Genomic DNA, 21,531 nt, shown 5'->3' on the forward strand with positions numbered 1-21,531 from the left:
GAAGAGTCGCGGGTGCGCTGGTGGTTCGAGCGCTCTGCCTGCTGGGACTCGCAGTCCCGCACCCACAAACAAGTCAGGCTCAGGTCTCTCCGGTGAGTTAGGGCGATTACAATCTGGTCCACCTCCTCTATGGTTGCTCCGCATTCAATCCGGCAATCAGGCAAAGTGTCTTTCCAGGAGACGGCTGCGAGCGGCTCCCGCGGAGCGGGGGCCGCAAGCCATTATCAGCTACAGGGGAGGGGTGGGGCGGGAAGAGTCGCAGGTGCGCGGGTGGTTCGAGCGCTCTGCCTGCTGGGACTCGCAGTCCCGCACCCACAAACCAGTCAGGCTCAGGTCTCTCCGGTGAGTTAGGGCGATTACAATCCGGTCCACCTCCTCAATGGTTGCTCCGCATTCAATCCGGCAATCGGGCAAAGTGTCTTTCCAGGAGATGGCTGCGAGCGGAAAATTGTCATTTACAAGACCAATAGCTCAAACTTTCCTAATGCGAGACCTATTGCATTACAAATGCTTGTTCTCTATGTCTGCACTCTCTCCAATTATGGTAGGTTTGTATCCAGAGATGGTGTTGTGTTGGAGGCTGGGTGAGTATCGGGGTGAATGGTGGGAATGGATCATGTGGGATGATCTGGGGGTAGTGTGGGATTTGATGTTTATGTTCAGGAACAGGCGGTTTTAGATCCCAAGGATGACTGGAAGCTGTTCCCATCCTTCCCGTGCAGGATATCTTTAGAGTGGATTATAAAAAGGGCAGTAGCTAAGCTAAAATATCAGAGTCTGTGTAATAGCATGTCATTTTTAGGTCTCGCCTGAGGCAGCGCATGCACTGCCCTGGCCTGGCGAGACATTTAGTGTGTGGGCATTAAAAAGCGGACCACAGCTTTTTGCCTGGCATAGAGCATGCAATTACGGGCACAATGACTAGCAGAGGCGCCATCTGGCTTACCTCTCGTCATGGTGCGCGCACATCGCACACCACTCGCCAGTCTGCTTTCACTTTTGCTGTTGCGCATGCGCACCACTTGTGTCCTTTTTTTTTCTTTTCGCATGTTTGTTTTATTTCACTTTCGCAGCTGCGTCACTTTCAGCCGAGGAAACAGATCTTGTCAGTTTCATCCTTACGTAGCCATTTGTCTGGTGCCTCCTCCCAGACCGGTCATCCTGTTCCTCCACTTTTATAACCTGTGGAACTCGTAGTTTGCTCCATCTATCGGACCTGTCAGTGTGCAACCCCCTGAACTGACAAGTGTGTCCTGCTTTGGAGCCATCAGTCATTCTTATTAGTCTTGGGTGTTAAGTTGGTTCCGCAGAACTGCCATCATAACCTTCTGGAGCTGATACTCACTGCTTAATTTCACCCTTTACCCCCTTGATCTGTCATTTAGTTTTTCTCTCCATCTGTGACTGTGTTTCGCCCCCTCCCCCCTCTGGCCTGAACCTGACCCATTCACAACCACCCTGAGTTGTTATCCAGCGCGTCCCACCAGGGTGGCATGTCTGTCCGTCTCCCAAATGCCCAGTAGACAGTTTGCGCTACCTCCGATCCCGTATGGTCACTGTGCGCTTCCTTTTTTTTAAAATTCAAATAATTTTTATTTGAGAATAGAAATGAAAAGCACAAGACAATACAATAAGGAGCAAAGAAAGCATTAAAGACAATAACAGCAATTCTCCAAATACAAGGTTCTGATTATGACAAAAAAAATGGTAACTGAATCACTAGACTCACTTAGATAGCAAACCTAAAGAAAGAAAAAGGAACATTAACATATGTGGTGGTCATACATTTAAATATGCATATACAATTGCAATTGCATAGTCGTCTTATATCTAGTATAGGTTCTCATCTTGATGACATCTAGGACAATCTCTCGGTGAAGGATATTACACAGGGACTAGTGTTTGCTGACTTAAGCTATGTGGTCTGACATTAGCTCTGTGGTCTAAGGGGGGTCAAACGAGAAGGAGGAAGCATCAAGGGCCTTCCACAGTTTTTTGTGAGAGACACGCCCTGGAGTTGAGTGCAGTGCTGGGTTATCGGCACCTCTTAGGAAGAAACAACCAGTCTTGCCACATTTTGAATGATACCTCAGAAGCGTTTTTCCACTTGCATAATACAACTTTGCACGCCAAGGTTAGAAGGAGATCAAGTAGTTGGCGATCAACCGCATTAGGCAAGGTCGGTTCCTGTACCCCCAGCAGAACATAGACAAACTCCCTTGTAGGTTTGATACAGAAAATATGCTCAATGCAATCAAAGATTCTATTCCAGTATCCCTTCAATGAGGGGCAATTAAATAACATGTGGGCCAAGTACCCCACCTCTGCCTCACAATTCCAGCACGTAGGGCAATCTCTTAATTGAAGTCTAAAGAGCTTCTCAGGTGTCCAATATGTTCTGTTAATTAACATGAATTTAGTTTGAGACAATATAGGGGAGACCTTATTCCTAAATGCAGTAGTATATATTATATCCCAGTCGAAGGTCATACCTGTTGCGCTGGACTCTGCTTCCCATCCCATCTCATTTCTTCTGTGTGTTTTGTGAGGAAGGGGGAGGAGCATTTTATAGACCTTTGAAACGAAATGTCCTGCTTTATTGATGCGTGGGACAGAACTCCAGAGCCATGGCTCAGAGGGAGTCAAGGAGCGCGCAGACAGGAGTGCTTTTAGTTTCAAAAAGTCGTAGAAGTCTATTGGTGTGAGGGCGTGTGTGGCTTGTAGTGACGAGAACGGTAGAGGTTCAGTACCCTTGAATGGCTATGGAAGTGGACTTTTTGAGCTTTAGGCCTTTATGGTTTGACTGGTCGAGTTTCAGGAGAGCCCTTCTTGTGTTTAGCAGAATGTACTTAGAATGGGGTAGGTGCGCAAGGTCCATGGTGAGTAGGGCCGGAGTGGAATAGTGCCCAGTATAGCTTTTTCGATGTCTATCCATAGTGGGGTATAATCTGATACTTTGCTTAGCCACAGGGCGCCCTGTTTGCATAGGAACGCTGTTTGATAGTGTCTGAAGTTTGGGAGACCCAGGCCGCCTTTTTCTTTAGCTAGCTGTAGCTTTTTCATTGATATCCTGGGCTTCTTCCCTTGCCACAGAAACGTACCAAACAGCTTCCCCACCTTGTGAATAAAATCTTCGGAGAAGGTCATTGGCTGCATACTTGCCAAGTAATTTACCAGAGGTGTTACCATCATCTTCAGGGTTTCAGCCCTGCCCCACCAGGATAAGTATTTAGGCGACCAGCCTTCTAGTAGCTTGTTTATATTGGCCAGAACTATATTCTCATTAATTCTTGATGTAGAGATTAGGTCGCTATCAAAATCTAAGCCCAAATATTTAAAACATCCTGGCTGCCATGTTAATCCTGAATCTCCTATAACATCTTTGTTCTCTAAGTTATTGAGTAATTTAACCTCTGTCTTTTCTTTGTTTAATTTATAACCGAATACCATTGAAAATTCATCGATAGTGGTGAGGAGAGCCGGTATAGCTTCACCCGCCTTCTCCGAGACTACCAGTACGTCATCCGCATATGCTGTTAATTTTATTACACAGTCGTTGAAAGGGATTCCTGGTATATTTTTATTGTGCCTAATATGGTAAAGGAATGGTTCGATAGCCAATACGAATAGTGACGGGGAAAGGGGGCATCCCTGCTTCGTACCTTGGTGAAGTCGAAAAGATGCCGAGAGCGAACCTCCTGCTCTGACTCTCGCTACCGGGCAGAAATAAAGGGACATGATCATCTTTATGATTGGTGATCCCAAATTAAATTTATTAAGCACAGCCTCCAAGTAATTCCAATCTACTTTATCGAATGCTTTTTCAGCATCTAGTGTTATTGCTGCTGAAGGAGTGGGAAGGAGCTTCGCTTTTTCTAGTACATGCGCTAGAGTCCTGGTGTTATCGCTGGATAAGCTGTTTTTCAGAAACCCCGCTTGTGATGGATGGATGAGTTTTGGTAATATTTTCTGGAGGCGTGCCGCTAGGATGGAGGCGAAGAGCTTACAGTCAAGATTTATAAGCGAGATGGGCCTATAGTTCTTGGGTAGTGTGGGGTCCTTCCCTTCGGAATGACCGCGATTGTGGTTTCTGACAGAGTACCTTTTGCTTCACCTGTCTAACTTATTTCTTCGAACTTGTTAAGCAGTGTTTGTGTGACCACAGGGGAGAAACATTTATAGAATTTTGCGGAGAAACCATCCGGTCCGGGGGCTTTTCCGCACTTTAGTGATTTAATGGCGGTCTGGACCTCCAGGAACGAGACTGGACTGTTTATGTCTGCTTGCTCATCTAGGGAAAGAGATGGGAGTTTGCAATTACCCAAGTAATCATTTATTTTATGACTTTCCACGTCTGTGTTCTTGGTATAGAGTTTCTCGTAAAATTCCTTAAAAAGGTCTGCTATTTTTGTCGGGTCGGAATGAGCTACACCAAGGTTGTCAGCTATGGAGTTTATCGTGTTCTTCTGTAGTTTAAATTTGAGGTAAGCTGCCAGGCTTTTACCTGCCTTGTTCAATTCACACAGCTTGAACCTTTTCCTCCTATCTAGCCAAACACCAGCCCTTTCACTTACGATTTTATTGTATTCGTACTTTTTGTTGGCCAATGTATTCAATGAATCAACTTTCCTGTCTTGCATGTGTTTAGCTTCTAGAATTGATATTTCCTTTTCTAGATCCTCTAATTTCCTATTATGGTTTTTATTCATGGCAGATTTAATCTTAATGATTACTCCTCTTATAGTGCTTTTTAGTGCCTCCCACCCAGTTAGATCAGAGGTATCACCCCTGGTATTGTGGCTCAGGTATTCTTTGATGGCGGCTTCAATGGTTACCCCGTGTTGTTCATGTTCAAGTACTTCATCATTAAGGCGCCATACGGAATGGCGGGTGGATGGTTTTATGTCAGAGATGGTGAGTGTGACGCAGGAGTGATCGGACACGAGCCTCGGCTCTATTGAGGTCTCTATAATTCTGGGTATAGCGTTCTGTGTGATAAATAAGTAATCAATTCGCGAGAACGAATCGTGGGGTGAAGAGTAGAGCGAATAGTCCCTTCCGTCCGGGTTTTGCAGGCGCCATGAATCCACTAAATGGAATTGTTCACAAAGATTTTTGAAGGCTGTGTGTGACCTATTGCTACGGAAGGGGCATCTGGAGTCTCTGTCCAGAGTCGGTCCACGGGGAGATTAAAGTCTCCCGCAAGAATGTGTACTGCCGAGTCCGGGATATTTTCAATTTGTTTTGTTAGATCCGACCAGAATTTCAAGTCACATGTGTTTGGAGTGTAGACGTTTGTGATATAGAAATCTGTACCATCTTTTAGCAGCTTGGTTGTAACCCATCTCCCTTTGGTGTCAGTCGTGGAGGAGAGGAGATCAATGTTAGATTTTTTGGAAATCAAGGTTATTACCCCGTTCTTTTTCCCCACTGCGTCTGAACCCGTGACTTCCGTAAAGAATTTATTTCTAAGTGTGTAGAACTGTTTAGAATCTAGCTTGGTTTCTTGAAGCAGTGCGATATCCGCCTTCTGCCTACGCAGATAGTCCAGGATTTTTTGACGTTTTACCGGTTTATTAAGGCCTTTGACATTGAGGGAAAGTACCTTCAGCTTCCCTAAGTGGGTCACCCCCAGAGGCGTACTAACCATGGGCACAGGCATAATCATGTTTAGAATGATACCTTGCTAGATTATCAGAGTTGGTGGGTAAGACCCTGTGTTTGGTAACCCCCCTCCTAGCCTGTCTATGGGCGAATGTTAGAGAACCATTGAGAACCTGCAGTACAATTGTGACTTCCACAGCGCAACTAGGTACTAAGCCGGGAGCTGTACTGGCTGTAAGTAAGACATTCAGAGATATGAGCTTCCTGACCAAGTTGAGGATTTCACATATATTAAGATAGCCTACTTCTGTGTCAGTGTGCTGAAAGTGCGCATAGATTGACGGCGATATGCAACCACTAAACAATATTAGGACAGTAATCAAAAGAAAATAAAACCCCACATGTACCCCAACCCATCCCCCTAACCCGTCCACCCGCCCCTCCCCAAAAGTATGCAATAGGTATGGTGACTTGAGAAAAATAACAACAGCATTATCCCCCCATGGATAACAATGCACTTTATAAATGTTGGAACTGGGTCGGTGAGCGGATCTTTAACAAATATAACAACGGATGTGACCGTATATTTGAGGTTTGTGCAACTAAAGGTTAGAACAGTAACCATTCCAGGTCTAATATAGTAACAGGTTAACGTAACACAACAGACTCATGTTAAGAGCCGCAGATAGTAGGTACCCTCCTATCAGATCTTTTATATGCGGTGTGCCAGTGTCCACAACGCTACGGGTCTAACGTACATTCAACAATATTCAACAATATCCACCTTTTCGCCCTTTTTAGTCCGTTACCTTAATCTTAAGGGATCGTGGAGCAAAGGAATAATATTTGTTAGTCTATGATCTGGTAGCTTAGGCAAGCTGAGTTCTTGAGCATTATCTTTATCAATAACATGGGTACAACATGTTGAAAACATGGTGGCATCCTCTCTATGCTGGCTGGCACCAAGCCAATAACAAGCTAATGGCAAGGTGCCGTTATGATACCAACAAGGCACCAGTAGCCTCAATTAAGTAGCACTTATCGTTGTATGTGGGTATACACAAAGATCTCACTGGCGGCCAACAGGATCACATATTAACGCCCCATATGTACACCACTCATTAGTATCTCAGTATTCTAGGCTCAAGTATTTTTTTAGAAAAGAAACTAAAAGCCAAAGTGAGGCAAAGGATACTCAATTTAGGTCGGGTGCCGAAGCAGAGGCAGAAGCAGTCGCTGAGGCTGAAGCGGAAGCTGAGGCAGTCTCGGTGTTTGGTCCGTTAGTGTCCATGTCTTGTATATCCTGACTGCCCAGTAGTCTTTTGAGTTTTAGTGGATCCGTGAATATCTGTGGAGATCCATGTATTGACACTTTGTACTTAGATGGCCCAACAAATCCGTATTGGTATCCTTTTGATTGAAGCTGTAGACGGAGAGCAAGGAATGCCTTTCGAACTTCGACCGTTTCCTTGATGTAATCCTGCGAGATGTAGATTTTTGCATTTCTCAATAGTATGTGATTGCATTTCCGAATTAATGCCAGTATCTGCTCCACGTGCTGGTATCTCAATGGCTTACAGACGATGGGTCTGGGGCCTTTTTGGTTTTTGGTAATCCTACCTGGAACACAATGAGCTCTGTCGAACTCAAGCGGCTGGTGGAAGGTGATATTGGTGGCCTGTGTAAACCACGATTCCAGAAACTGCACGCAGGAGCTGTGAGATTCTCTCAATCCCTCTGGATTTCCGAAAATGCGGAGGTTCCCCCTCCGATTTCTATCCTCCAACTCGGCAGTCTCTTTGTGGTTTGATCTGAGGCTATGGACAGGCGTTTGAGAGCTCCGCAGGTTGTGATTTGAGCATCCTCCAATCGGCTGATCCTTGACTCAGTCTCGGTAATCCTCGCATTAGTGTCCCTTTTGTCCTGCCTGACGGCAACGACCTCGTCGTTAGTTGACTTTGCTAGGTCTCTTACTTCATCCAATCTGCTCAATATGATATCAATGGCATCCCCCTTTTCCGGTCTGCCTTTAATTGGACTCGGTTGCTCAGCCATGAGTCTCTTTAGGTTCTTCGAATGCTCCTTATCTCCCATAATGATGATTGTAGTGTATAGGGGTTGTGTGATCGTTTATGATTAGGCCCTGAGCAGCAGGGGCTTCCAAGCCGTGTAGGTCTGGAGATGGTGCCGATCGCGAAATAGATATTGTACACGCGTGTTATGGCCAAAGCGAGGTTTGCTTCACTTTAAAGCTTCGAGTCACCAGATGGAGTGCTCCGCAGTTTACACAGGCAGTGAGGTAGAGACAACAAGCATGTGAGTGGCGCGGTAGTGCAATGATAACTTGAGACCACGAATGCTGACCCTTAATTAGCACGTCACATTCGTCCCAAGGAGGTGTTTTATCGTCTTAGGCTGCGCTGTCTGGTCGTTGCATCATGTATCTCGAATTTCCCAGTTCACAGGTACAGCAGTATGTGTTTACAACGTGGGACCGACTAGCCTCAGTGTTTTGAGCCCTGTAGCCCTTGTTCTTTATGTGGATCTGCTCTATTGATGTGGAGAAGCAGTGCACAGGTAAGCGTTGACCTTCTGGACATGAGCGGATTATTATTGCACATCTAGCGCGCAGGTTGCATTTGCCGGCTTGATGTTTGGGCAAAGCGGAGAGCGTGTGCCCGCCATTTTAGGAGACCAGTTCACTGCGTATACGATCGAGTGAGTCATAGGATCTGCAAAGACAGCGCTGCCCCTCATTAAAAGCAAATAAGGGCTAGTGTGCTACGGTGTTCAGATACATAAATAACACACCGCTTTTCAGAACACACGCTTCATATCGTCCGCATCTCTATGTGAATTACTGGCGCCCGCTGTAGGAAGGTGGATATCGGACTATGGTTACCCCCAACTTTTTTCCTGGTGTTTTGCTGGTTTTTCGACTAAGTTGACCTGGGGCCCTGCTATTCAGGACCCCAGGCCCACTGCTCTCTCTGTAAAATGGATTCCATGTACCTTAGGTGCATAACCAATTGGATACTGAGTCACCTTATCAGTCCCTGTACAGTGTAACTTAGGTACCCAGGGCCTAGGTGTACCCAGGGCCTCTCAGGGGCTGCAGCATGTATTATGCCACCCCTGGCTGGCCATCCAAATCTGACACAACTGGCTGCACGACAGCTGTGGCAAGGTGGTGTAATCACCCTTTGCTTTAGGTATAGTATCTCTATACCTAACCTTAAAATGGACACATATATTCCTATCAGTCACTCCTATGGCAGGCCTTATCAATCCTGAAGGCAGAGTGCTTGGAATTATGTGAGATGGTGCTCTGGCATGAGCTGAGCCCGTTTGCAGCTTGCGGAACCAAGTCCAAATAGCTGTTCCATGATAACGCGTACCATATACTCTTAAGTGCATTATAATCCTCGCGGTTAGGGGGTGTGGCTAAGCGCGTAACGGGAATGGCCGCCTTTGGGTAGAGCTCCGCTCTGAGCTCCCCTTCCCGGCGCATTTATCCGTGGATCCACCGCTCGCAGCCGGCCGAAAACCGCCGGCGCTGCAGAGGGATGTCTCCTTCACCACAATGCCGACTTTGGGAACGATCGGTGCGCACACGGAGCACCGGGGATTCTGCGACACGGAGGCCGCACACGAAGCACCCGACCCGGATAGACGCTTAGGAAAGACCGGGGCTTTGCAGAACGCGGAAGGCCTGAAACTGCGGCCTACGCACGAGGTGGCCACACGGAGCTGCGGAGTGCCGGCGACACCCGACATCGAACCTGGCCAGACCGGAGGGCCTGCGCAACAAGTGTTTGCTGCCTCCATGCCTTACCGGTCAACAGTCCGAGAGCAGCTGGAAGGAGCCGGCCGGACCGACATGCACCGGAGGTAGGCGGGGGAGAACTACTCCATCATCAGCGGGGACCTACTCATACCCCCCCCCCCCCCGGGGACCCTGCCCCTCCACACGGCGACTGGTGGGACAGGCACAACACGGCCACAAGCGGCGGGAGGCACGCAATCGGATGGCGGACACGGCTGCCCCTAACGTTGCACCTGCGAAGCGATCTGCGCCACACCACCTGCAGGATAGCGCACTCGTTCACGGCCGGACAGCGGCAGAAAAACACAGACGCCTTTGGCTGAGGACACACGGTGCCCACAGTACCACCCGCACCACGTGAGCGGCGCAGCGGCCCGCACGACTCACTGTTGCACCTAAACTCACCAAGGGGAAGCACGCCCAGGCCGCACGCCACATGCGGCTGGTGAGGCGCCGGCCTAACTGACACCGGATACTGTGAGCCGCCGCCACGAAGACACGGACACAGACGTCTGCCCGCATACAGGCTGTGCACACCGAGGGATACTCTATTGCCCCGCCACTCGGCAAACCCACGCATCGGCTGGCCCTCTGGAGGCGGGACACACCACTGACGCGGGAGCACCACCGTGGTACAGATGTCTAACGGGCCTAGAACACGAACTGGGACTGGAGGCGCGATCTCAAAAGGCAAAATGGACAAGTCCGGGAAAGGCACTGACCCAGACCAAACAGCGGCGAAGCTAGATACCATGCTGGCAGCAATGGAGAGGCTGGAAGAATCAATACAACTGACCCGCACCTCCCTGGCCGCCAAAATAGACAGCGTGGCCGTGGACCTGACACACCTACGAGCGGACCATAAGAAGCTAGCGGAACGCACCACAACTCTAGAAGGCACTATGCAGGCGCTTCAACCCCAGGCCGACCAGTCACACAAGCAAATACAGGACTTACTTAACAGGGTGGAATTCCTGGAGGACAGGGCCGAGGATGCGGAAGGCAGGACGCGCAGGAATAACGTACGCCTGGTCGGGGTCCCGGAGAAATGGGAGGGGAGATCCCCGGAGGAACACATGGAACAGTGGCTGAAGGACATACTGCCGGAGGGATCTCTCTCCCCACACTTCGTAATAGAACAAGCTCACAGAGTCCCTACGAAACCTCTGGCAACAGGCTCCAACCCGAGGCCCATGCTACTCCGCGTGATGAACTACCGAGACAGGGACTCCATACTACGCGAAACAAGAAAACTCCAAGAGATCCGGATTGAAAATGCGACGGTAATGTTCTTCCCAGACTACACCATACAGGTGCAGCGGCAACGACATTCCTTCATGGCGGTGAAAAAGCGCCTGAGACAGCTGGGCCTGCAATACTCCCTGCTGTTTCCCGCGAAACGGAGGGTAGTGGCCGGAGAACTAACTCATTTTTTCACGGACTCCGCGGAAGTGGAGTCATGGCTGGACAGTGGAGTAGACACGGACCCAAGAAAAACTGCGGGATCCGCGCCCCGGCGACAGCCCGGAGGCTACAGAAGAAGACGTGGACCCCGCCAGAGGTCACGGGCTGGGTCGAACACCGAGATTTGTACGTGGAATGTGAGGGGTATACATACACCGTCCCGACGTTACCAAAATCTACTCGTACCTCAAACGCCACCACATACAAATCGCCCTTTTGCAAGAAACACACCTTAACACCACTGAGACACCACGCTACGCCGCAGATGGCGCGGGCAATTATATGCTACAGGTTTCTCGTCTTATGCTAAAGGGACATTGGTGTGGGTCAAGCCGGGCACTCCGTGGACCACGCTGGACGTACACATAGATCCCGGGGGGAGATATGTAGTAATCCACGGCAGGTTAGATGGGAACCCACTGGTACTGGCATCAGTGTATGCGCCCAACACAGGATTGTCGGATTTCCTTGCCCAACTGTCGCACACACTGGCCCCCTGGCATGGTGTCCCCTGGGTGCTCGGAGGGGACTACAACAGTTCATTAGACCTAGCCCTGGACCGCTCCCACCCTCCACCACCTAACTCACAGGCACATAACACTGTGAACACACTCCGGACATGGTCCGCACAATGGGATCTCCATGACGCGTGGCGCACTCGCAACCCACACTCCAGAGTCTATTCATATTATTCGGGAGCACACGCCCTACATGTACGCCTAGATAGGTACATGGTCACCAGTGAGATCCTGCCACACGTCGCAGACACCACCTACATGGGCCGCACACACTCTGATCGCAACCCACATACATTAGAGCTATTATGGGAACAGCCACGGGCCCCGATACCAACATGGAGGCTACAACCCGACCTGCTACTGGACAGCCAATTTCGGGGTTCTATAAGCGCACAGACTGCACAATATTTTGAGGATGATACTGGAACGGCATCGACACCACAAATAGAATGGGACGCTTTCAAAGTGGTCCTCAGGGGACAATGTCTAGGCACTCAGGCACATTCCCGACGGCAATTAGAAGCCGACCTCAGACGCTTAGAATCACGCATGCTGCAAGCAGAACAGACAGCAGCTGCGGGCGCAGACGCTGACTTACTAGAGACGCGAGCTGAACATGACAGACTGATTGCCAGGTTGAAAAATGTTAATTACACGGCCCACCCAGCCCGCACACATCACACTGGTGACAAACCTGGTAAGCTACTGGCCTGGTTGATACAGCGTGAGGAGCGCACCACGCCTGTGACGGCGATACAACCTACAGTCGGCCCAATAGTAGACACACAGACGAAAATCCACGAGGCCTTTGTGACACATTACGGGGCGCTCTACTAGTCCCGCCTTCTGACGACACGACCCACCATAGATGCATATTTAGACGACGTTGCACTGCTGACCAACAAGACGACCTTGGGTCACCGCTGGCAGCGGACGAACTGCATGAGGCCATTTTTGCCCTCTCGAATGGCAAGGCCCCCGGCCCAGATGGGCTACCAGCGGAATATTACAAAGCCTGCTCCGATATCCTGATCCCGGAGCTCCTCAGAGTATACGTAGCGGCAGTGGAAGATTCGGCCTTACCCCTGTCGATGAATGAGGCGACCTCAGTGTCCCTTCTTAAACCGGGACGAGATGGCACGCTCTTGGGTTCGTATAGGCCCCTAGCGCTGCTGAACACGGATTATAAGATACTGGCGTCGACCCTAGCCCGTCGCCTGGCAGCCCTAGTGCCCGCCTTAATACATAGCGACCAAAGCGGCTTCGTGCCCACTAGATGCACCTCCCACAACATACGGAGACTCTTCCGGGTGCAAACATATGCAACACGGGATTGGCCAAGATCGGGTTGCCTGATTCTAGACCTAGAGAAGGCATTTGACTCAGTCGAATGTCCCTACCTGCTGTCAGTACTGCGCAAGTTCGAGTTAGGGGATGACTACATTGAACTAGTTGGACTGTTGTACAGACATCCCGTAGTGAAAGTCCGCACGGGCAAGCTGCTATCCGACGCCATCAGGGTTCGGCGCGGCACCAGACAAGGCTGCCCTCTGTCCCCATTGCTCTTTTCGCTTGCGATAGAACCCCTTGCTGAGATACTACGCAACAGGGGCGCACACTGGGGCATCCCACTGGCAGACGGCGTGCACATTGTCTCGCTATATGCAGACGATTTGCTCTTGTATGTCAGGGACCTCACGCGCATACCGCCGGAACTCTCAGATATCTTTCGGTCCTTCTAGGCCATGTCCGGCCTTAAAGTGAACTGGGCCAAATCTGGGGCGTACTCCTTCAATCCCGACATTCCAGACCCTGACATTAGGATTAACGGCGAACAGCTGCCATGGCATCCAACCACATTCAGGTATCTGGGAAGGATTAGTTACTTACCTGTAATCCTAGTTCTCTTCCAGGGGTATCCTCATCAAAGTCATAAGCATTAGAATATTCCCGCCCATGCGCGGGACCCCGGAAACACTATATTATATGTGCCCCACATATATATATACATATATATATATATATATATATATAAATAATATATATATAAAAACAAGCAATAGCAGCCAAATCACATTAGAGCTGAAAATGCTGTGAAGAATTTCCACCATACATGTATAATAAGCATTAGAAACATGAGAAACAACACCAAAGATTGTTTAGAAATTGTTTTAATGCTCAAAAAGCAGTAGAAATTCTTATAACTCACTGGAAGTATAGGAAGCTCCCAGGCTGCATTGCAAACACACAGTCTAAAAAGACTGAAAAGCTAACCTGTAGCTGAATAGCAATAAAACTGACACCGTGCCTTTAAGGCACTCATGACCCCCAGTATCCCATCATGCCCCAGGGGTGACAGTTAGGTCAGTTGTTCTTTTCGGAGACTGAAAACAAACCCAATAACACATAGGTTAACAATATCTCCTTATTAAAGAATATCCTTTGCCCGGGGAGGCGGGAGGGTTGCTTATGACTTTGATGAGGATACCCCTGGAAGAGAACTAGGATTACAGGTAAGTAACTAATCCTTCTCTTCCAGGGAATCCTCATCAATAGTCATAAGCATTAGAATAGAATAGCGAGCCTCTCCTCATCCCTGCGGGCAAAGGAAAGATAAGACAGAAATCTCATCAATAAGCTTGAGTAGACAAACAGACTACCCAAACAGATTCCTCAAGGAGGCTTGCCCTACTTGAGTATCGGTCCTGGAATCAGATTCGAGACAGTAATGCCTCGTAAAGGTATGCACTGATTTCCAGGTTGCAGCCTTGCATATTTCCGACATGGGAACGTCATGCAAGAAAGCCACTGTAGCCGCCTTCCCTCTAGTGGAATGCGCTTTTGGAGACATCAACAAAGGTTTTCCTGCTAGTTGATAGGCCAACTTAATCCAAGAGACAATCCACCTGAAAATGGACCTCTTTGCTGCTGGAAAGCCAGTTCTCATTGCACCATAGTTCACAAGCAGTTGGTCCGTTTTCCTAATCCCTTTAGTCTTTTCCAAATAAAACTTAAGCACTCTTAAGATCTAAGGAGTGAAGTGACCGCTCGGACGGGGTCGGAGGATTTGGAAAAAAGGAAGGGAGGGAAATAGACTGATTTATATGAAAATCAGAGATGACCTTAGGCAAGAAGGATGGGTGAGCCCTTAGGACTACTCTGTTATGGTGGAATACAGTATAAGGTTCCTTTGCACAGAGCACTTGTATCTCACTGACTCTGCGCGCAGAGGTAATTGCCACCAAAAAAGCTGCCTTCCAAGAGAGATGTTGTAAGGAAGCCTTGTGGATGGGCTCGAAAGGTGGAGACATTAACCTTGATAGAACTAGGTTTAATTCCCACGGAGGAGAAGGATTTCGCACAGGGGGATAAACTTTCTTCAATCCCTGGAGGAAATCCTTGACCACTGGAACCTGAAAGAAAGACACCTGGTCAGGTGACTTCCTGTAAGCCGCAATAGCTGACAAATGCACTCTAATGGAAGCGTACTTTAAACCAGCTGTTGCGAGGGAAAGGAGGTATGGTAAGATGACGTCCTCCTGCCCCTTAATCGGATCCAAATGATGATCCCTACACCACAAGTAAAACCTTTTCCACTTGAAGGCATAAGATGCTCTCGTGGACGGTCTCTTAGCCTCCTTTAAAATGTTCATGCATTCTGGAGGCAGGTTCAAATGTCCGTATTGCAGGACCTCAGGAGCCATGCTGTTAGGTTCAATGATGGGAGGTTGGGATGCATTATCCTCCCGTTCATTTTGCTCAACAGGTCCGGTCTGCAAGGGAGTCGTTTGTGTGGACACACAGACAGATGTAGAAGGTCCGGATACCACCACTGCCGAGGCCAGTCTGGAGCAATCAGGATCATTTCCATGTTCGTCCTGAGGAGCTTGGAAACCACTCTCGGAATCAGAGCCAGGGGAGGAAACGCGTATGCGAACATCCCTGCCCAATCCAACAGAAGAGCGTTCGCCTGCGTCCCTGGCCTGTGGAACCTGGACGCGAAGGCGTGGCATTTGGTGTTTTCGTCGTCTGCAAACAAGTCTATGGATGGACGTCCCCAGCTACGAAAAAGCTCTTCCACTACTTCGTCGCTTAGCACCCAGTCTGGCTGATCTTCGAAGTGCCTGCTGAGTGCGTCTGCTTTGACATTCAACTCGCCCGGTAGATGCACCGCCACTACTGTGAGACCTCGAGCGAGAAGCCAATGCCATATTGCCTGAGCCTCTCGAGACAGTGGGCGAGATTTTGTGCCTCCTTGCTTGTTCAGATAGAACATGGTTGTCGTATTGTCCGTCTGAACCAGGACTGAGTTGGATGTAATCGCTGGCAGGAAAGCTTTGAGAGCCAGGAATCCCGCTCTGAGTTCAAGCATGTTGATGTGGTATGTCTGCTCCTGCGCAGACCACTGGCCCTGAATCTGAAGCGGACCCATGTGTGCTCACCAGCCTTGCAGGGAGGCATCCGTTACTATAGATTGGGACGGAATGGGCTGGTGAAACGGCACTCCCACCATCACATTGTGTCTCCGAGTCCACCATCTGATGGACTCTTTTGTCGTCTGGGAAAGATGGATTCGGTCCTCCCAACGTCCTGTTGCCTGGTCCCACTGATCCTCCAGAGCCTGTTGTAGAGGACGCATTCTCAGCCTGGCGTTTGGGATGAGAAAGATACAGGACGCCATGGAGCCCAGTAGAGACGCTACTTGTCGTGCTGTTGGAGGCCGAGACTCTAGCAGAATCCCACATTTCAGGTACATGGAAGAAAGTCTCTCCTCCGAAGGAAACGCTTTTCCCACGCTTGTGTCCAGAACGGAGCCTAGGTAGTGGATGGATTGCGCAGGCCGCTGGACTGACTTCTCCAGGTACACATGGAGGCCGAGCCTGTGAAGCTGGTGCAGGCACAGATACAGATCTTGTGTTACCCGTACCGGAGATGGACCCTTTAGGAGCCAGTCGTCCAGATATGGGTAAATGAAGAGACCCTTCTTGTGAGGAAAAGCCGCCACCACTGCCATGCATTTGGTGAAGACTCGTGGTGCGGACTTGAGACCGAAGGGTAACACCTTGTACTGGTAATGTTCGTTTCCCACAACAAACCTTAGGTACTTGCGATGTTGTTGCGCAATCGGGATGTGAAAGTACGCATCTTGTAGATCCACCGAACACATCCAATCTCCGACTTGTAGATGAGGACATATTTGGTGAAGCGCCAACATGCGGAACTTTTCCTTGACGATAACCTTGTTTAGGAGTCGTAGGTCGAGTATGGGTCTGAACTTGTCCTCCTGATCTTTTTTGGGGACAAGGAAATATCTGGAGTAAACTCCTTTTCCTCTTAGAGCGAGAGGAACTTCCTCTATCGCTCTTTTTTGCAGCAGGATTTTTACCTCTCGTCGGAGCAAGCTTAGTTGGTGAGGGCAAGAGCTCTTCGGAGGGACGCTCTTTGGAAGAGCACGGAAACCTATCCTGTATCCATTGCGCAGTATATTCAGCACCCACTGATCTCTTGTGATGCTGACCCACTCTGCCAGGTGTTGTGAAGCACTTCCTCCCACTGGAGTGGGCAACGGCGTCAGAGGAAGCCACTGTTCAGGCCTTTCCTCCTCTCATGGTGTTGGAGGACTGTTGGTGACCTCCCCTTCCTCTGCTGGGCTTGCCACGAAACTGGGGTTTCCCTTGAGTTTTGTTTTGGGACCACTGAGGGGTTTGAACCCTCTGTTGAGCCCCTCTCCCCCTGTTGGTCTTGAAGCGGCGCTTGAATTCCTTTTTCTTCTCCAAGCCCACCGCCTTCACCGTGTCCAGATCAGTCTTCATTCGGGTCATCTCTTCGTCCGCATGTTCACCGAAGAGAGCGGAACCCGAAAAGGGAAGATTTAGAATCCGATGCTGAGCATCCGGTTTTAGACCTGTAAGGCGCAACCAGGCCGATCTTCTGGCACAAACGCCATGGGAATAGGAATGAGCCGAAAGCACCGCCCCATCCGCGCTTATCATCTGGTTTGCCACCAGACAGCCCTCCGTAACAGTTTCTTCAAAGTCTTGCTGGTCCTCTTTCGGTAGCTTGGCTTTGAATCTGTCCATCGAGTCCCATAAGGCTCTGTCATACCGACCCAGGAGCGCAGCTGCACTGGCGACCTTAAGAGTGGAAGCAGCAGAGTTGCAAACCTTCCGACCCCAGGAGTCTTGGGTCTTGCTGTCTTTATCAGGCGGGACTGAAGATGAACCAGCAACCGCATATGTCTTCCTCGCCGCTGCCACGATGACAGAGTCTGCTGGAGGGTCAGATTTCACAAACACCGGGTCAGAAGCCGCCGGTTTGTACTTCTTCTGAATGCGTGCCGGGACTGCTCTGATTGCTGCTGGGGTTAGGAAAACCTCCTTGACAGGGTCCATAATCCCCGGAACTAAAGGCAGCAGAGGTCTGGAGATGGCCTTCTTGTGTAAGGTTTCAAAAATGACTGTCGTCGTTACTTGAGGGACAGACATTTCGATGTTCAGTTTAAGCGCACCTCTCTGCAGAACATCCAGATACGTGCCAATATCATCCACTGGGGAGGACCTGGACGTTGGACTGTCCGTCAAAGTCGGGGAGTAGTCCCTCTTGGACGATCTGGTAGAAGAAGTTGAGGAAGTAGACGGAGTACGTCTATGTCTATGGTGAGTACTGAGTCTTCGCTCCCGCGACCTCCTTGAACGCTCCTCCCGTCTAGGGGAGCGAGATGTGACCCGATCTCTTGTCCGATGTTCCCTTCTTGGGGATCGGAATGCCCTGGGGGATCTGGCAGGCGATCGCACGGGAGATCTGCCCCGAGGAGATCAAGGCCTTTTCCGACCTTCCAGTCTAGGTTCCCTTGTAGGAGATCGAGACCTTCTCCGACCTTCCAGTCTAGGTTCCCTTGTAGGAGAACGGAATCTTCTTGGCGCTTTGGAGGGTAGCGCCACAGGGGATGTGCGCCTGGGAGGGCTACGCTTGTCCATCTCCTCCACCAGGTCTTGGAGAGGAGACCTGTGGTCTGGACTGGCATACTCCTGCATACGCTTGGTAGGCCCAGATTCTCGCCAATGGTCCAAGGATCTGTACCATCTAGGTGACAGCCTGATGCACCCTGCCGAAGGATCTGGACGACGCTCCGGAGTTCTGTGCATAGGGCTTCTGGACCTTGAATGTTCCGTAGAGGAGCCAGAGGACCGATAAGATGAATGGTGAGAAGCAGATTCCGTCACCATGATCGTATCCGAGTGTCTCGACGTCGAGCGTTCCTTTCTCGCAGTCGAACGCCTTCGAGGAGTCGGAGGATCAAACAATCTCGACCTCGAATGTCCATGAGAGGTCCTGTAGTCTCTCGACGTCGAGCGGCGATGAGTAGCCGTCGACGGAGCCCTCTGCTTCGACGTCGAACGGCGGTGTCCGGCCGCCGACGGGGACCTCTGCCTCGACGTTGAACGACGATGTCCTGTCATCGACGGAAGCTTCTCTCTCGACGTCGAACGACCTCGTCCTGTCGTCGACGGAGCTTTCTGCCTCGACGTCGAACGGCGATGGCCAGCCGTCGACGGAGATCGCTGCCTCGACGTCGAATGCCTGTGCGACGACGGCGGAGGGGTATTGTGCACCCTCAACGTCGAGCGCTGCTGCTGCACTGACGGAGACAGCGTCCTCGACGCCGATCGACGAGGTACTGTCGACGGCGGAGGGGTCACACTTCTCGACGCCGGTCGTCGCCTGGTTGACGACGGCGAAGTGACCTCCCTCGACGCCGGTCGTCGCCTGGTTGACGACGGCGGAGGGGTAATGGATCTCGACGCCGACCGTCGCCCGGTTGACGGCGGCAGAGGGGATTTTGACGACGGAGCTGGTTCTTTCGACGTCGTCGACGTACCTGGTCTTCTCGACGGCGAGCCCGCCGTCGACGGTAGTTTCGAAGAGGAAAACTCCACCTGTGGATCTTTTCTCAGCGCTGAGCTCGACGCTGAAGTTGAAGGGTGAGAAGACTTCTTTTTTGAAGAGGCATGAGTCTTCTTGGAGCCCTTCTTCACTGGAGATCTCCCTCTCGAAGCTCTGTGAGCCAGGCCATAAATTCGAATTCTCTCCCTGTCCTTGAGAGTCCTTCCTGACAGGTTCTCACAATGAGGACAGGTGCCTGGATCATGATCTTCAGGCAGGCAAAGGATACAGACGTCGTGGCTGTCTGATTTGGCCTTCTTGTTGCCACAAGAAGGGCATTTATCAAAGAGTGAAGGCATTTTCAGAGGAAAATGCTCACCAAACTGCTGAAAACAAGCAGTATCTTACTTGACTAGATGTAAGACGTCGAAGTAAGAGCAAAAGTTGTCAAAAAGAAGCAATTTTTCTGTCAAAAAACAGAAAAATAGTGGAGCTGTGTAACCAGGGTCCTTCACTGAAGGAGCCGGAAAGAACAACTGACCTAACTGTCACCCCTGGGGCATGATGGGATACTGGGGGTCATGAGTGCCTTAAAGGCACGGTGTCAGTTTTATTGCTATTCAGCTACAGGTTAGCTTTTCAGTCTTTTTAGACTGTGTGTTTGCAATGCAGCCTGGGAGCTTCCTATGCTTCCAGTGAGTTATAAGAATTTCTACTGCTTTTTGAGCATTAAAACAATTTCTAAACAATCTTTGGTGTTGTTTCTCATGTTTCTAATGCTTATTATATATGTATGGTGGAAATTCTTCACAGCATTTTCAGCTCTAATGTGATTTGGCTGCTATTGCTTGTTTTATATATATATATTATTTATATATATGTATATATATATGTGGGGCACATATAATATAGTGTTTCCGGGGTCCCGCGCATGGGCGGGAATATTCTAATGCTTATGATTATTGATGAGGATCCCCTGGAAGAGAATATATATTTACAGAACACCCCCGGATGTTCTGGACGGTAACTTGACGCGCGCCATAACATCCATAAGATCCCAAATTGCCTTCTGGAAGACCCTACCACTTAATGTTCCGAGCAGAGTAACATTGACGAAAATGATCGTCCTACCCAGACTCCTGTACTACTTCGCCAACATCCCGATATACGTGCAGGCCCGCACCTTCAAAGACCTAGCATCCATGCTTAGGGGCCTGATATGGAACACTCGGAGACCCAGAGTGGCCCTTCAGAAACTGTATGCGCTAGTCAATGATGGCGGCCTTGCGGTACCGAATTTAGAACTATACTATCTAGCTGCGCAGCTACAGTGGGTGACTGCTTGGCTTGCGGGAAAGAACCTGGAGGAAACGGCCACGGCAACGAACGTGCTGACCTCCGCACAGATACATGCCTTATTCCACCCCCTGGCTCACTCTAGGAGATCGTCACAACCACATGTAGAGGTTGCAGTGAGATGCTACACCAGGAGCTTGCGGCTCACGAAACACACCAAGCCATATGCCCCAGCACTCCCACTCCTAGGCACCCCAAAGACCACTTCCATCGTCACGGAAGCGGCACTGGAACACTGGACACGCACAGGAGTGGACACCATGGCGGACCTATACGCCGAGGGCACCTTGATACCTTTCGGGACACTGGCCACTGACACGGGCCTCCCGGCGGGACAGTTCCTACAACACGCCTCAATAATCATGGCATACACGCAACGGTGGGGTAACATTACTGAGGAATTACCTACACACCAACTGATACAACATCTACATGTCATGGGAAACGGCACACATGTTGTACACTGGCTGACTCAGGCGCTTTTGTCACACACGCAACAAACTTTGCAGCCACTACGCGCCAAATGGGCACTTGACAGGGGGCGGGACTGGACAGATAAGGAGTAGACAATGGTACTCATGGGCCCCAGAAACATTCCCCGCAACGCACGCTTCAAACTGATTCAGTTCTACATTCTACATAGGGCGTACCTTTCACCTGACAAAATTAACCAGTACTTCCCGGGCACCACGGCTAGCTGCCCTAGATGTGCCCTGGTGGGAGCGGACCGGTTACATATGCTGTGGCAATGCCCGCAGATTCAGGCATACTGGCAGACTGTGCTACAGATTCTGGAAAAATGCACAGCCATGCCGATACCACACACATGGGAGGCGGGCCTCCTAGGCCTATACCAGCGGACCAAACAAAATAAAGTAC

General features: G+C 50.0%; 1 protein-coding gene across 18 annotated transcripts in view; it reads right to left on the reverse strand.

Annotated features, from left to right (window-relative positions):
- The window catches only part of AFDN (afadin, adherens junction formation factor), a 2,152,715-nt gene that overhangs the window by 1,745,844 nt on the left and 385,340 nt on the right, over positions 1 to 21,531 (reverse strand). The gene's annotated exons all lie outside the window — the stretch shown is intronic.

This window comes from Lissotriton vulgaris, chromosome 6 (assembly GCF_964263255.1).
Source record: "Lissotriton vulgaris chromosome 6, aLisVul1.2, whole genome shotgun sequence".
NCBI classification, from domain to species: Eukaryota; Metazoa; Chordata; class Amphibia; order Caudata; family Salamandridae; genus Lissotriton; species Lissotriton vulgaris.